General features: G+C 38.5%; 1 protein-coding gene and 1 long non-coding RNA gene across 5 annotated transcripts in view; both read left to right on the plus strand.

Annotated features, from left to right (window-relative positions):
• Positions 1 to 17144, plus strand: part of GALNTL6 (polypeptide N-acetylgalactosaminyltransferase like 6) — a 640150-nt gene that overhangs the window by 329985 nt on the left and 293021 nt on the right. The window lies entirely within an intron of this gene.
• Positions 7253 to 16826, plus strand: LOC144589388 (uncharacterized). Its single transcript, XR_013545468.1, has 2 exons — positions 7253 to 13927; positions 14516 to 16826. It is a non-coding gene; the product is annotated as an uncharacterized LOC144589388 (long non-coding RNA).

Consider the following 17144-nt stretch of genomic DNA (forward strand, 5'->3'; position numbering starts at 1 on the left):
GGAAGGCTGAGTCAACCTTGAGCCGGCTACCTGGGATTTGAACCCCAGGTCGTGAGCACAGTTTTAGCTTGCACATTGGACTTTCGCCGCCTTTGCCACCTTCACCCTTGGGACTAGGTGACCGGCAATATCAATTTATATCCCTTTTAACCTCATGTTGTTGTTTAGTCATTAAGTCGTGTCCGACTCTTTGTGACCCCAGGGAACAGAGCATGCCAGACCCTCCTATCTTCCACTGCCTCCCGGAGTTGTGTCAAATTCATGTTTATTTATTTATTTATTTATTTATTTATTTATTTATTTATTTATTTATTTATTTATTTATTTATTTATTTATAAATAAATAAATAAATAAATACATACATACATACATACATACATACATACATACATACATACATACATACATACATACATACATACATACATACATACATACAAAATAAAACAAAACTTGGTTGCTTCGATGACACTGTCCATCCATCTCATCCTCTGTTGTCCTCTTCTTCTGCCTTCACACTTTCCTAACATCAAGGTCTTTTCCAGGGAGTCGTCTTATGCGATGGCCAAAGTACTGGAGCCTCAGCTTCAGGATCTGTCCTTCCAGTGAGCACTCATACCTCTCAAAAAAAACATTGATCCTTTTGCTAGCATATAGCCTTTCCCTTTCAAAAATACATGCCCCAAGTATGAATTCCATACATCTTTGAAATCATTGGACTTTATCATTCCTCTTCTTATTTTCATTTCACATGTTAACTTATCATTAATTGCTAAGCTCCACATTTCTTTATACCAATCTTCAAGACTGTTTGTCACTTTTCCAATTCTTTGCAAATATTAGTCTTGCTGCTATAACCATGATAACAACTAGCTCTTTTTGATCTTTTTTTTAGATGGTTATTCTTAATTATATTTAGGAGGGCAATAATTGGTGATATCTGAATATCATATCCAATAATTTCTCAAATTTCCTTAAAAACAAGGTGCCCTTTCTTTCTTTCTTATTTCACATGCCCATCACAATTTCTTACCTTTCCTACCTCAAAATTAGCAGAGGTAATCCTCAGAGCAATCTTTCTCATACTGCCAGGTTTCAGATCAGTAGGTTGAAACCACTGCCCTGTTTATAATAGTAGGATGTGTTTCCTCAAACTTATCTTTAACATGCAACTATGACTGCAGCTCTGACTTACTGTATCATGAATTCTGACACGTCTTGCCATTCATTTCAGTCTCAGGTTCTTTTCCATCTGCAACTGCCTTAGGGTGCTTTTTACCCTCCGCAACTTGTTCTTCTAGTTAAAGTCCAATGCTAAATTTTTGTGGGTCTATACTCTTTGCTCTGTTTTGGTATAGGATATGAACTAACTAGGTATTGTACCCAGGCACCATCATCTCACAAAGGTTTTCATTAAAGACAGGGGAAACTGGAAGGCTTGCAGAAGAATATTTTAATGCAAAGCAGCTATTGGAAATGTGGGGTTGGGAGGGAGAGAATGTCACAGTCTGGTTTCAGGGAAAATATCAAGTACACGTTAACAAGGGAGAGGAACTACCAGATCCTTGACGGGCACTTCATTTTCCCCTTGGCTTATTATGTTTAAAGTTTCATGCCATCAGAATCCACCATGGCAAGATTTAAATTCATTGTAGTAAAGAAGGGTTGGCAAATACAGACCTATATACAGTATATATATTCATCTCGCAAATACTGTACTAGATATCAACCTTGTTTCAGATGACATACTTTCATAGCCCAACCAGTGATCAAAGAGGCCTATATGGCTTCACTGTTTTAGAAAACCCATATTATATCCTCTCTTTTTTTTTATTTGAGCAGCACTTTTCTGTGAAGTGCTATGAAGTACAAATCCAGGGGATAAAGATGATTCTGTTTTATCAGCTGGTTAGATCCAACACTTAATATGGTAAGAGGAGAATTACCTCGGAGTATACAAAACATAAATCTGTTGGTTACACTTTTTGAGCACTGCCCTGATATCTGGTTGATGGCTTTTTTGAAAATATGTTCCTAAAAAAAAGTAAGTCTAACACTGCTGTACCATATACTTACATACTCAAGTACAAAATGTGGCATTCAAAGCTACTTCTAGGACTGGTATAGGAAAAATGTGTTTCCATTATGTTTGTCAGTTTTGATACCTGTATTTAAAATGAATGCAACATCTATCAGGTATGAGGTACATGTGTGCATGTGTTTTAACCAAGTATTGATAAAAGTATTTGTAAAAGAGTGAAGCTTTTGATGAACAAGCCCTGGAATTAAATGAAACTGAACTAAACAGCTAGAATTCTTCCAGAGTACAAAAAAAGTGTATAGTTGACATTTTATAGGAATTTTTACCTCAAATATATATTCCTTTAGGGCATTTCAAGCTGAATATTTTAGCCTTCTCCCAAAGAGATATAAAAGGACCATTGCTTATTGTATATAGTGGGTTGTTGTTGTTTTTAAGGCAGATTTTAATTGGATGTTTTCTGATAAACTGTGTTTATTTTTTAATAAAAAAGGGAAGAAAAGAGCAGGAGAGAAAAAATTACAGAAACAACCTAAACATACAAATGACAATATTTATTACAGTGACCTTGAGGGAGGGCCATATAGCTCAACTGTGGGAGTGCCCTCCTCAAGGTTGCCAAGCCACATTGTTGTTGTAGTGAGGGCATACCCTCCTAGCAAGATGTGGCTGCTTCTGAGAGGCATGGCTACCCATTCTTCCTCTTTCTCATAGTGATAGGGAGCTAACTTCAAAGCCTTTATTTGGGCTAATCCTGATGGCATTATGTAACCATTGTCCTATCTGAACTCTGCCAACTATCTGTATACTGTCAACTATCTGTGTACTTGTAAGGTTAACAAACAGTCCTCCAGGGGGCAGGGGAATCTTATTCGAACTCTTCTACTAGTCTCCCATCAGAAGCACTGCTGGCAGACATCCGTGTGTGTGTGTGGCTGACTTCTTTAACTTCTCTCTCTAAGACTATTTGCTGTCCTAATTATCTGGTGATCACCTAGCCCATCAGCCTTCTCATTTTGTGATCCTACACTCAGCAATAAATTATGATTTACCTAGCAAAGATTTCAGGATTAGTCTGCAGTATACGTGGATAAGGCTGGGGATAACTCTCGTCTGGAACCCTGATGAACTGTCTTCTAGTCAGTATACCAATGCATCCAAATGCGATGGACTACAACACCTATCATTCTGAAAGAAGAAAGACATAGAAAATAATGAGCTAGATGAACCAATTGTCTGACTTGGGTAAGGCAGCTTCCTATACAGTGGTGCCTCGCTTGACAACGATAATCTGTTCCAGCAAAATCGCTGTACAACGAATCATCATCAAGCAAAAGTAAAAAAAAATAGACTGCATTAAAAACTGGTTAATGTGTTCTAATGGGCAAAATGCCCTATCGTCTAGCGAAGATCCTCCATAGGGCAACCATTTTCCAGTGCCTGTAAAGCGAAAAAGCCCTCCTAAACACAGCGGGGAGCCATTTTGCACAGTGGGCGGCCATTTTGAAACCCAACAATCAGCTGTTTTCTGATTGTCATTAAGCGAAAAATCGGTTCCCGAAGCAGGGAACCTATCATTGTCAAGCGAAAAAAAACTTTTGAAACATCGTTTTGCAATCGCAATCGCAACCACAAAAACATCATTGTGAAGCGATTTTGTCGTATAACAAGGTAAGCATTAAGCGTGGCACCACTGTATTCCTATAGTCTGTTACAATTACTCCTCCTTCTATTGCTGTCATCCTCTGCATAGCTTGTTTCAGAAATGGATAATGGATTCTTCAGTATAACAGTGCATCTCTTTAATATACTGTATCAGGTATCTTTTCCATCTCAAATACTATGACTGGGTGTATTGGGCATGAATCACAGTTTACCTTTATTAGATGTTACACACATAAAGCAAATTGGACATATATCTAATACAGCGGTCCCCAACCTTGGGCCTCCCAATGTTCTTGGACTACAACTCCCAGAAGCCTTCACCACCATCTCTGCTGCCCAGGATTTCTGGGAGTTGAAGTTCAAGAACACCTGGAGGCCCAAGGTTGGGGACCACTGCTCTAATAGACTGGAATCATAGCCTTCCTCTCAGCCACACAATCCAGTTCAGTTATTGTGCACCTCATTGTAAACCAGACGTATATTGGATCCATTGGCTTGAGTCAGATTATCTGTTACTGGCTGTAGTATTCTGGATCCAGCTGATAAGATTGTGTACTTGAGAAATTGCATCCCGAACAGATAGAGCTCTTGCTTTACAAGAAAGATTCAGGCGAACATCTGATTTTTAACATAATAGGAATTGAATAGCAGAAAAACCTCAGTGGGGAAACTCTCTGTCAGGTCACAAGATTATAGTTTGATAGCTGTTCCCCATTCTAAATACCTGCACTGTTTCCAGATCGTCTAATCAGATCTTTCAATTTACTGGCAAATTATTGCTCAGCACTTGAAACGACTCTGGTTACAGCTCTCAAAACCCATCAGCATCATTCTACATTTTTTTAACTGAAATAAATATAAGCTAGTTCAAGAATACTAAGAAAAACAAGGTGGCTTGAAACTGAGAAAGCATTTTGTAATTTTATAAAGCAAACCTCCTTTGATTTAGATATTAAAGCCACAATCCCATTTATTTACACCAGTGGTTCTTAACCTTTGTTACTCGGACGCTTTTGAACTGCAACTCCCAGAAACCCCAGTCAGGACAGCTGGTGGTGAAGGCTTCTGGGAGTTGCAGTCCAAAATTCCTGAGTAACCCAAGGTTAAGAACCAGTGATTTACACTACCGTGAAGAAAAATGGTGTAAGCACTTTCCTCCCTCTAGCCAGGCTCTACCAGGTGTACTAGTTGAAAATTTTGGTACTTAGCTAGTAATGTGAGAGATGGCCTGTCAGACAAGGGAAACTGTTGCACGGCTGCTCTTATGAATGCGGTGTTTCTCAATTAGATTTGGCCCATGTACGTTAATGTTGGTCATAAATGAAGTACTGTATGCTTATAAGGGTTTCCCATTGTCTTGGCTTTGTCAGTGGGATGTGCTATGGATGGGGACAGAGTTGTCTCTCTCTGGTGAGACTACTTGGGCTCCAATCCTGTTTGATAGGTTTACCAATAAACACAAGGGACACCAAGTGGCAAACGGAAACAGCTTCTTTAAGAAAAGAGGAAACAGTATTAACTTTGTTACTCAAGAGATTGAACTCAGTTCCTTGCAAGTAGGGGTGGATCAGAAGGCATTGTCTGCATGGCAGGTTTACCAGGGAATTGTGGGTCTGTTTGTTAGTAAGGATTACTGTGCTGCTTTTGAGTTTTAAATGTTTTTATGTCAGTATGTGATAGTGCTGTTAATATATACAATGATGACATGAATCATTTTCAGATGTTATATGAAGACATATGGAGTAGAAGAGGGGTTGAGTGGAATCACATGCACCTGATAGCCACATACTTACGGCAAAATTCAAAAAATCCCTCTAAAACTGCACAGAGGGCTTTTTTCTGCATCATCAGGAACTTGGCTTTTTAAGATCAGAGACACCAGATGGATGTATGGACAAATGAATGGATGCAAGATGCATATGTTCCTTTTCTCCGCTCACTGCATAGCCATAAAAAAGGCTCATGTAACGCTGGCAGAGTGGTTACCCAGGGTATCAGGAACATGAGGTTGCTTTTTCTGCTGCAACCCCATTGTATTTAAACCATTATAAATCTCAGCTTGTCAATGTCCTCAAGCTGTAGTTATGCTTCAGCCCTCTTATTTCAAGGGCTTTGCATGTTCTGGGCTCTGAGCTGAAGTGTAGCTTTTAAAAGAAAGAGAGAGAGAGAGAGAGAGAGAGAGAGAGCTTCCATCTCTGTTCCTGATAGCACTCTTAATTCCATTTTCTCTCACCTTCTCCAAAATCTCTTTTGACTTTCTGGACAGTGAATGATGGCTTGGTCCAGGAATGTCTTGTGACAATGGACTGTACGCTGTTGCCCCCTGCCAAATAATAGATATAAAATGGTCCCCTGGTGCTGATAAATTCTATTCTCAGATCTTTTAATTGGTGTCCTTATAGATCAGGCAAGGAGTGGGGGTCAGTCATAAAATTTCTTCTAATGTAAGCAGCATTCCTTGCATACAAATTTCTGGACATTTGTTGAGATGAAAAATCCATCACAAAATTTGGAGAAGCACAGAGCCAGGAGGAACACTGTATTCAGGCCCACATGAAATGATTATGTTAGTTTGCTCAAAATATAAGGAAGAAAATTTTTCCCTATGCAGCCCTGTCTAGTCTTGGTTGAGGCACTAAGTCAAGACAAAGAGCAATGTGTGGCAGTGACTTTTATTCTTAAGTGTGTTTTCTAAATGGCTGTAGGTACTTAATTATTTTTCTAAACAGACTTATACATTACATTTTAAAAATTCTCCACTTGGGAGGAAATTAATTTCACCTTGGAGAATTGAAACCAGTCTCTAATTAACTCTACATGTTGATCTTGATTTAAAATGTGAATTGGTTCTCCAGAGTTCATAGCTGAACCTCACAGCTAGTTATAGCTGAAGCTTTTTGCTATAGTCTATTCAACAACTACACAATCACATTTTCAAAACCAAAATCACAATCACTTCTTTCTGGGTATGGTGTCGCTTGGCTCGCCAAAGAAATTAATTTATACAGTATATGGATTCTTTCCTCTAACTCAACCCCACCACAATGAAAAGTCTTAATACATTAAACCATTCTGCCATCTAGCTTTCTGGTTTGGTATCTTGTCAGATATAAATGTGTGTGTGTGTGTGTGTGTGTGTGTGTGTGTGTGTGTGTGTGTGTGTGTGTGTGTGTGTGTGTGTGTGTGTGTGTGTGTGTGTGTGTGTGTGTGTGTGTGTGTGTGTGTGTGTGTGTGTGTGTGTGTGTGTGTTTTAAAAAATGCCAAAATAGGCTTCACAAACCACAACCTATTTTGTGTCTGCTTGTCTCTATTTTTCAAATCTATTTTACTTTGGAAAAGAAAGAAAATAATCCTGGCTGCATGCCAGACAACAAGTCCTGCATTTAAATAGGTAGGAGACAGTATCTCAGGTTACAAAGCATTTGCAGGTGGACTCGTATCATCTCTGTAAAATATACATAAAAGATACAACATGAATCAGTTGATTCCTTCTTGGCCATGGAAACCTGGGAGAGGAATGCGGGTTGAAATGGTAAAATTTTATTTATTTATTTATTTATTTATTTATTTATTTATTTATTTATTTATTTATTTATTTATTTACTTATTTACTTATTTATTTATAAATAAATAAATAAATAAATAAATAAATAAATAAATAAATAAATAAATAAATAAATAAAACCGCTCCTTAAATATCTCACATATCGTGAAAAACTGACTTACAGTAAGTGAGATGCAATTTGATGGATTGTAACAACTTCAAATCAGTGAAAAGAAAATAAGAGGAGTTTCATATTCCAGCGTGCTTTTCCATCTATTGACACACAATGACATCATGGGCTGGGCTGGGAAATGGAATAGAGAGAAAAATAATGTTTCTGTTTTGAACATTGAGTGTTATCAACAGGCTAGACTTTTCAAAAAAATATAACCCACTCCAGAGTTTATTTTGCTTATATTACCATTGACTAATGAAATTATTATAGGCCAACAAGATATCTGACCTCTGTGCAATGTTGATAAATCTTTTGCTGAGGATATCTGTATTATGTGCTCAGTCTTATGATGACCCTGTAAGTTAGTGACCTCCAAAAAACCCTGTCTTACACAGCCCTGAAAAGGTCTTGTAAATCATAGCTTCCTTTATTTAGTCAATCCATCTCATGTTTAGTCTTCCTGTTCTCCTGCTCCCTTCACCTTTTCCCAGTGTTAACTGGCTTTTTTTCTAGGGGGTCTTGTCTTCATGTGATGGAGTCAGTTTAATGGTTTTTATGTTTTGTTTCGTTTTGTTTTGCTTCTAGATAGCAGGTTTAATTTGCTCTAGAGCTCACTCATTTGCCTTTCTAGCAGGTCATGATATCTATACAGCTCTTCCCCAACACCATATTTCAAATAAGTTGATTTCTTCCTGTTTTTAAATATTCATATACAGGCCTCCGAAGTTGCCACAGCTCACCTCTGCAGAAATAAACAGCCAAAACTATTTTAAAACCAACAGTGAGGCAACCAAATAAATTTCCTGAAGCAGGAGAGTTCTCCCCTTGTGGGTCTATTACATAAGGGCCCTGTTTCTTTTCTCCTGAATTGCCTTATGACCCTTACTGATGATCCGAAGAACAGGGGCTGTTTTTAATGACCGCGCACACACACCTTGGTGCCAAACGCCCTTTATCAACCAGGAACCCTGGTCCTTTATTGTTTTTAGGATAACAGCCAGCACTTTGAACTGGGTGCATAAGCGTCCTGATAAATCAGTACTGAATTGGCTTATATACATAGTTTTGCCTGTCCTGCCTAAGTAAGTAACCGGATGCATGTCAAACCATTTTCATTGTGGTTCTGGCTATCTTTAGTACTTAGATGACCCCACACACACACATACACACAAAGGAAAACAGCTTCAAAGAGGGACTACGTCTGTCAAAGAGTTCAGGTGTCTAGAGAAGCAAACCTTTTCCAGTTTCCTCTTTTTTCCTGCAGCTTGTAGCCCTAGTCCTCAATCTGTTATGGAGGAAATCTCAGCCCTCCAGAGCTGCTTTGGAGGCGGAGAAGGGCAGCTACAGGGAAAGCATCAGTGAAAATATATTCCTTTCTTCTTGTTGTGAAGCATTACAGTGAGGAGCTTGACATTCACAAAAACTCTCAGTCTAAACTCAAGGGTTAAACCCATTTGAACATGTATATACAGTGTCAAACTGACATTCTTATTGGTTCTCGTGTATATTTTTGAGTATGCTGCAGTCTTTTACACAGGTTGTAAGAATAAGGAGCACAGTCCAGGGATGGGGACTTGAGTTGCAGCACTTGCTGTCAAATTGGACTTAACGTCACACTGGTGACTCGAGTTGAACTCAACTCAGGCTGTTTATTTTTCCAATAACTCAAACTCGACCTGTGACTCGGAATCCACCTGCTCCTCTCCTTTTTCTGAAAAAAAAAAGCTTGTTTTTAATAGGGACCCAGACTTGGGGCTTGGCACTCATGACTTGGTACCAAAGACTCAAGACTCAGGCTTCGGATTCAAACCCAAAGGAATGCCAACATCCCTGGCACAGTTACATGCAAAACAGGCTTGAGGGTGTCTTTTTTCCAGACAGCTTTAGATGCATTCAGTGCCTGCCTCAAAACATTTACCTCTTTATTTTGTACACTCAGGTTCAGAGGGCCTAGGATTCTCAATTATGCAAAATATTTTGGACATAACTCTTGGCTCCTTCTTTAATTGCAAAAAAAGGTGACTGTGGAACCCATCTAGTAATTTTAATCACATATTCAGTGTTTTAATTATAATTTTTTTTTATTTAAACACTAAAGGCTGCAACTGGCCCACAGTCGTCAGCATGGTAATAGCAGGTAATGCAGGCAATTGCAAACAGCAGCCTAATTTGTTGATTTCAAGTGAGGTGTAATTATATTGCTTCATTGGCTGAGCAAATCATAAGAGAGTTTTTCTAAATCAGCCTGATTGTGTAATGAAGAGCTAATTGCAAACAGCAGTGCTCTTGCAGTAAATGTATTGTCACGGCTAATGCCAGGTTGGCCCCAATGTTACAGTGCCTCATTACGACATTAACAAAGGCAACAGTGGAGCACTGCCCAGTGCCCAGCAGCGATCGTCATGGTTTTGAGGTGGCTGCATATATTACATCTTCAAATCCATAACTGCTAGGGAAATGGTCCTAAAGATTTTATTTCTTTTTGACTTTTAATGTGGAGATGGCCATGGCATTTTTTGAAATACAGCCATGAGAAGCAAAGTGATCTGACCAGCTCCTTGCTAGTTTTTTGCCGGCTCCATTAATATATCAGGTGTACATATTCGGCATTCTATTTGTCTGAAAGCCATTACAAATTATGTGCTGAATGCTGTCCTCTTGCCTTCCATTAAAAATCTCTTTATTCTTTTGCCAAATTTCTGTCTTTTGTTTTGGCGCCGTTTTGGTGTGATGAATGCATATACCTGCACTCACCGAATCTTGCTTTTGTCATGTCACCCGCTGCTGCTTGTCAAGCAACATTGGTTCCGAAGGTGCGCGAGAAACGGAATCCTGTTTACTGCAATTAAGGCTTAAATGGGTCCCCATGGTTCAGCAGTAAGTGCCAGCATGACATGCAGCTTCTCTGGGATGGGTGATTTTCTGCCTGTGTAGGTTTTCTCAAGGCCACGTTATCAGCATTACTGATAACTTATCATTAGAGCAGAAACCATGCTAGTATTCCAGACGTTCATGTCTGAGAAATCAGCATTGTAAACAAAGCTGTGTTTACTGTTCAAAGAACAACTGCAAAACAAAGCAACCTCATTTGCAAAAAATGGAAAAGCTCTTGCTGTGACAATCGTATATTTTCTGCAGGTAATGTATTTTGTTTTCTAATGAGCAACTGTGAGATAGCTCATTGGTTTTAGGTATCTGGATGTGGAGCCAGACTTGAGAGGGGCTGGATTTGATCCGTAGGGTCCCTTCCATCTCTGCAGTTATAAGATTATCAGATTATGAAATTATATCTAACAGTTTAGCCCTCATTTACACATTTTTCCCAATCATAACTCCTTCCATCCTTTACTGCACCAGCTGATGCGTCTTGCCTAAACTTTTCTATGTATATTTCTGAACACTCGTATAACACTCCGCATGCTTTCCATTATATTATACTTAATACATAAAACATTTTTGTGCACACAGTTCCCTAATATGTGCATTTCTTTCTGATTTTTGTGCATGTAACTGCAAAATAAAATGCAAAGAATAATTAGTATTTTCCAGTACATTATTCCATTCTGAGTACTGATTTTGGAAATGAAAAATGGGTAGGTATTTTAAATATGCATAGCAAAGGGGAAATCAATTTCTATTTCATCTTTGGTCATTTTGGCCATAATTCCGTTCCTTTTTCACATAAATCTGCCTTTTTTTAAAAAAAAAAAAATCCCTACATGTTTAAATGAGATTTTACTATTATTTCTCATAATACATATTTAAGAATGCAATCCTAAATTTCATTGAACTTGGAGACAATTTCTGCTGGGCCAACATGCCTTAGGATTGCACTAAATTATCTAGGAAAATATGTATACCTATTGGGGCTCCTCTCCCTATGATCAGCTTCCTGTGCCCCTTGTACCTCCCAGGCATTGATGAAGCAGATAGCCACCCAGAGGGAATCCAGGAAATCTATGACTAGGTGCAGGGCCTTCTCTGTGGTGGCCATCTCTTTATTGAATGCTCTACCTGTGGAGGTATGCCAGGCCCCTTCCCTCCTAATATTTGTATGTGTGTTCTGTGCTGTCAGGTCAGAACAGACTTATAGCAATCCTAACAGGGCTTTCAGCATAAGTGCGATCTATAAGGAGCGGTTTTACCAATCCCACTCCCCCCAGTGAGTTCCCCTAGCCATCCTGTTCTCCAGAGCCCTTGTTTGTCATTCTATCCACTACACCACGTTGGGAATCTCTCTCTTGATATTTAGGAAGCATACAAAAACGTTGCTTTTCAGAGAGGCTTTTCAGGATAACCTCTGTTTATAATTGCTGGTCATTTAGTATTATTTTAATGATTATAACCTTTATCCTTTATTTTGTCCATTGCAACCATCTTGATTTTTAGATCTGTTATTTGTTATGTAGACATATCTTATTTTATATTTTTGGTTTGGGTGGGATTTGGTTTTTCTTTGTTTATCTTTCTGCTGGAAACTGTCCAGAGCAGTGGCAAGGCCACTAGATAATGCAGTGTAAAAATATAATTAATATATTAATATTTATTTGCATATTTTCTACATTTGAACTGCTAGGTATTGGGTTGGGACAACTGGAGGCATTTAAAATCCAATGAATATATTCCAAACTACATATTAATCTGACAGGTAAAGAAAGCCAGAGATTGAAGCCCAAGGAATCACAGTAGAATTCTGCTACTCATCAAGAGTAGCCTATGGTTAGGGTTGCCAGATACGTTGGTACCAAAAGGAGGACATAGAAAGACAAAAAGGAGGACAAAGGAGGACATAGAAAGACAAAAAGGAGGACAAAGGAGGACATATTGAATGTTTCATTTGAATCCACATTAAACCCGCAATCAATACAATTTTATTACAATTCCTGCTAATAAACGTCTTTTAGTGAACTGACCAAGAAACAGTCATGTTAAAAAAATAAAAATAAATTCAATGGAGGCTTTTTTCAAAATACCAAAGAACATTATTTAAACAGCTAATTGTATAATTACTACCTTTTAATTTTTATTAATTACACGGCATATTTCTCAGAGGAGCCAACTTTTCGCAGAAGATCTTCATTAGCAATCACATATGCATAAAACTGTTCACAAGTAATATTCTTCAAATTGTACTTTGTGAAAATGATTCCTTTTACAGAGTCAAGTAGGAGTCTGTTCCTTTCCTTTGTCCATTGAGCATTAATCAAGGAGAACACTCTTTCCACATTGCCATTATGTCCAGGAATACAGAAGAATAATTCACAAATTTTAAGTAACTCTGAAAAGCAACTTGCATTTGGGCAACTTTGGAAAAATAAACTCCACTGTTCATGCAAGAGTCTTTCAAAAAACTGTTCATTCTTGTCTTGCACAAATAATTTAAGATTGCAGTATTGGGGTGTGGATTCGATTTCTGCAGGACTCCCCCCCCCCAAATATCTGGGAGAACTGTTTTCCAGCACATGAGATGGATTGACTCAATAAAGAAAGCCACAATCTTTTGTTTGTAAGACCTTTTTTTTTTTTTTTTTTTTTTTTTTTTTTTGGTGTTGCAGTCAAAGCAGGACCAGGAGCAGAGAGACTGGGATTCAGTTTTGGGAATAAGCTATGATACTTTTGCCTGCTATGGGCATGAGAAACAGAAACATGATTTCTACACACTTCAGAAATCTAGTCCCAGGTGTGTCAGTTGTCTTTTACTAGGTGTCTGCTAAATATTCCAGTTCTACCCAGTTCAATTTAGAGTCTAAATAGAATCTTGAAATACTTGCTATTCTCAACAGAGCTAAATGCAATGGAGATTAAATTTTGCAATGTTCCTTTTTTCATGGTTTTATGGAAAAGTCAAGTCTTTCTCTCTGTGTGTGTGTCTCTCTCCCTCTCCCTCCCTCTCTCTCTGACACACAAACCCTTCCTCAATGTTCAATCAGTTGCTTCAGTTCACTATGTCCATTTCCTCTCATGTCCATTTCCACCCATCCCTCCCTCACACCTTTGAGCCTTCTCTCCCTTGCAGTAACAACCTTTTTTCATGGTTTTATAAAAGTAAGTCTCTTTCTCACTCACATACACCCTCCCTCCCTCCCTCCCTCCCTAAATTTTCTACAGTCTTACTAATAAACAAGCTCTGTCAAGCCACCAGTCGCTCTCTCGCACCTTTCTTCCCTTCTTAATTGAAGTTTTACCTCCTGCAACTTTAGCAGAGTAGGTCACACTAAGAGTAGGCCCATTTGAACCAATAGAATTTATAGAGGAGTTGACTCATTAAATCCCCACTGATTCAATGCGCCTTTTCTTGTGCCACTTACTACACTTATCAGCAGGATTTGGACCTATGTAATTTTTTCTACAGTCTAATCACGTACGTACCTGTTTCCTCCAGAATGCATTCATTTCTCCTCGGGATTCCAGTCCATCATGCAACTTCTCAGGCTCTTTGTACTGGCCCCAACCTTCAGAGGAAATAGGGGAGTGACAAGAGAGCATATTGAAGGAGTGCGGGTAGGATCAGACTGTGATATCTTCCATATTTGGTTTTGAACAGGATTGAATTAATAGTTATAATTAAATCATATTTTTCTGACAAGTATCAAAATGAAAAATGCTAATTCTATATTTAGTTATGTTATAATATACAACATAGTATTGTGCAATGACTGAGCAAAATGCATTACAAAATGTGCATGAATCATCAGTTGTGGAGAAGTTTTTATACACACACAAAAAGTTTACTTGCAGGAGCAAGAAGTCCTTCTGTGTATTTCAGGCATTTTCTTTTGCAATAAGTGTAGAATGTATTTATGCTTGCAGAAACATACCTTGATATCTCAGCAGACATGGTGGTTCCATGTCAAAGTGTTTACTGGAACAAAATGTATGCTTTGCATACAATATATATGAGGCCCCTGACCCAACTGTTATAACTACACACAGAAACGTTCTTTGGGAATCCATTTGCACTCCTGCAGAAACAAAATTAAATTTAGAAAAAAAAAAATTAAATACTGGGCTTCGGCATATTTTTAACTGCCAAGACCAGGTTTTTAAGGTATAATTTTTTTTCTTTCTTTTTCCCCCTCCCCCTCACAGGAGCATGAACGAATGCCCGCAGTAACTTTGAAATATAAATAATTCTTTGAAAGAAATTATTCAGGAACAAGTCAAGTTGTGAGGGCAGATGTAATCTGCTGTTCTTGCTGGACGACACGCTGAGAAGAATCTAGTGCCCAATCAGAACAATACGAGAATAACAGAGCAGAACTGTGGGAATTCATTTATCCCTAATTTATAACCCAGACGTGCATTAAGGTTGGAAGTACACAACATCCCACCATTGGTCCCTACAGGGCTCCAGCTTTATAGAAATGTTTGAATGCTCATGAAATGCTTACAGTCTTCAAGGAGGTAGCAGTATGAGGCTGTTTCAGGGCATCAGTGAAGAAAAGAAGGAGTCTTGTGATACACCTGTAAGGCTAACGTTTAACATGTACTTGTTCAGATCCACAAAAGCTCATAATTCCCCAAAACGTCATGAATTTAGAAACTATAGTGTTACAATAAATACACAAGACATTGTCGTTGTTTTTGCTAAAGTGCCTGCAGGTTCTTGAATAATACCTAAGTCCATTCTCGCTCCTCTTTTGTACCCCAAGGGCTTATCTTTCGGGGTAGAAGTAGGTGGTGACATCAGAGGCAGCTGGAACTCAGAAGATCCCTACAGATCTTTTTCCTTGTCATGGAAGAGACATGTACTGCCAGTACTATAATCCCGGTGTGGAAAATGATGCTATTTGCATTATTACCTCTGGAAAGAAAGCCATTGTAAATATGGGGCAAACACTGCTGACTTTTCCAGAGCAGTGGTTCCCAGTCTTTGGCCCTCCAGATGTTCCTTTCCTAAGAACTTCCAGCCAATGTGGGCCATTATCAGAGATTCAGAGGGCTGAAGTGGAAAACACATGATGGGATCAGAAGTTGAGGACCAGTACTTTAGAATGTCATTTCCACCTGTGTTTGAGCACTCCCTGAGCTGAACAGAGCAGGGTCCTATCACTCTGTTCATGGACAAGGCAGACAGAAAATAACATGTGTTGGCCAGAATCCTACTGGTGTTTGTGTAAGATCTGTGTAGCTTGATGAATGCCATGGTGTATCACTGTTACATGCCTGTTCACACACTTGATTGCGCAACCAAGATTCAGCCTAACACCTTGTTGATTAGCCACAGCAAGTTACACAAACCTTTCACAAACACAATAAGATTTCAGCCATTGTTTTTTTATTCTTTGTGCTACCAATAATAGTTCAGTACTTGTAGAGATGGCTGCTTAGCCCTTGAAATATTTTAGTGGGGAGAGAGTGCTATTCGTACTTTGCCTCAGGAAATAAAATGTCAAATCCAAGAGCTTTCAATATTGATTATATTATATTTACTTACTCAAGTATTATGTGCTCATATACTAAGTTCTCCCACTGAGCAATGGAGTATGACAAATGTCCAATCATGCTGCAGTATATAAAGGAAAGGCAAGAGTGTCATTTACTGTATTTGTCTTCCATACATCTTTTGGTACCAGACATTGAGGAAGACAAGGAGCAGGATGCACTACTCCTTGTGTCCAGCTGGTGGCCTTCTCACAAACATATCTTTGACCACTGTGAAAGCATAATGCTGGGTTAGATGACCCTCGGTTCTGAGCCACCAGGGCTCTTCTCATGTTCTTAAAGTTTTTATAGGAAGTTAGCAATATTTTACATTCATTTATAATGCATTTTATTCACTATAGGTGTTGCCTTCATAATTGGTGCATTTATCAACTATGATTGGCTTTGTTACTGATATTATAGCACTAGTGTTGTGATAGAAATCTAACTGTTAGAGGCCTTTACAGGATCATTACACAAGTTCTACTTTCAAATAAACTTCAAATTTCTTTCAGTAATTAGTTTATCACTGCTTTTTCTTGCTGTGGCCTCTGTCTCTTACACTTGAGCAATGGGCTTTAATGCTGGAATACATTAGAGCCACCACATACCTCTCATCCAAGTCTAAAATGTCCACGTCTATAATGTCCAAAAATGCTGGACTGCAATGTTCACCCAACTCTAATTGCAATCTGAAATTTCCTCAGTTATTCCCAAAGCTTTACAGAGATTCATGTTCATAGCCATGTTCATCAAAGATTGAAAATGATTTGCTAGTGATACATTATACTGTCAGTGATTATTATACTACTCTCTTTGTGTGTTTGTGTATGTGTGTTTAAATATCTATACACTCTTTAAAGTGGTCAGTTATCCCCTGCTTCAAAAATACTGCAGTTCACTACAGAAAGCCTTTTCCCCAATATTTCTTTAATGTCAGTTTCTTGGCTGACTGTATAATTGCCCCATCCCCCATTTCCAGTTTTCATAAAAGTGTAGTTTTTCTCTTTAATGGGGCTGACTGCAAATAGTATTCACTAATTTGTATATGTAAATATTTCTTATTTCAAAATACCAGATAAGGACAGAGTCCAGCCCCTCCCATTTTACAACAGTGTATTGAAATGTCTTCATGTACAGTGGTGCCCCACATAGCGACGATAATCTGTTCCAGAAAAATCGTCGCTATATGGATTCGTCGCTATGCGGAACAAAAAAGCCCATAGAAACGCATTAAAACGCAATTAATGTGTTCCTATGGGCTTCAAACTCACCGTTCAGCGAAGATCCTCCA

This window comes from Pogona vitticeps, chromosome 5, assembly GCF_051106095.1.
Source record: "Pogona vitticeps strain Pit_001003342236 chromosome 5, PviZW2.1, whole genome shotgun sequence".
Lineage (NCBI taxonomy): Eukaryota > Metazoa > Chordata > Lepidosauria > Squamata > Agamidae > Pogona > Pogona vitticeps.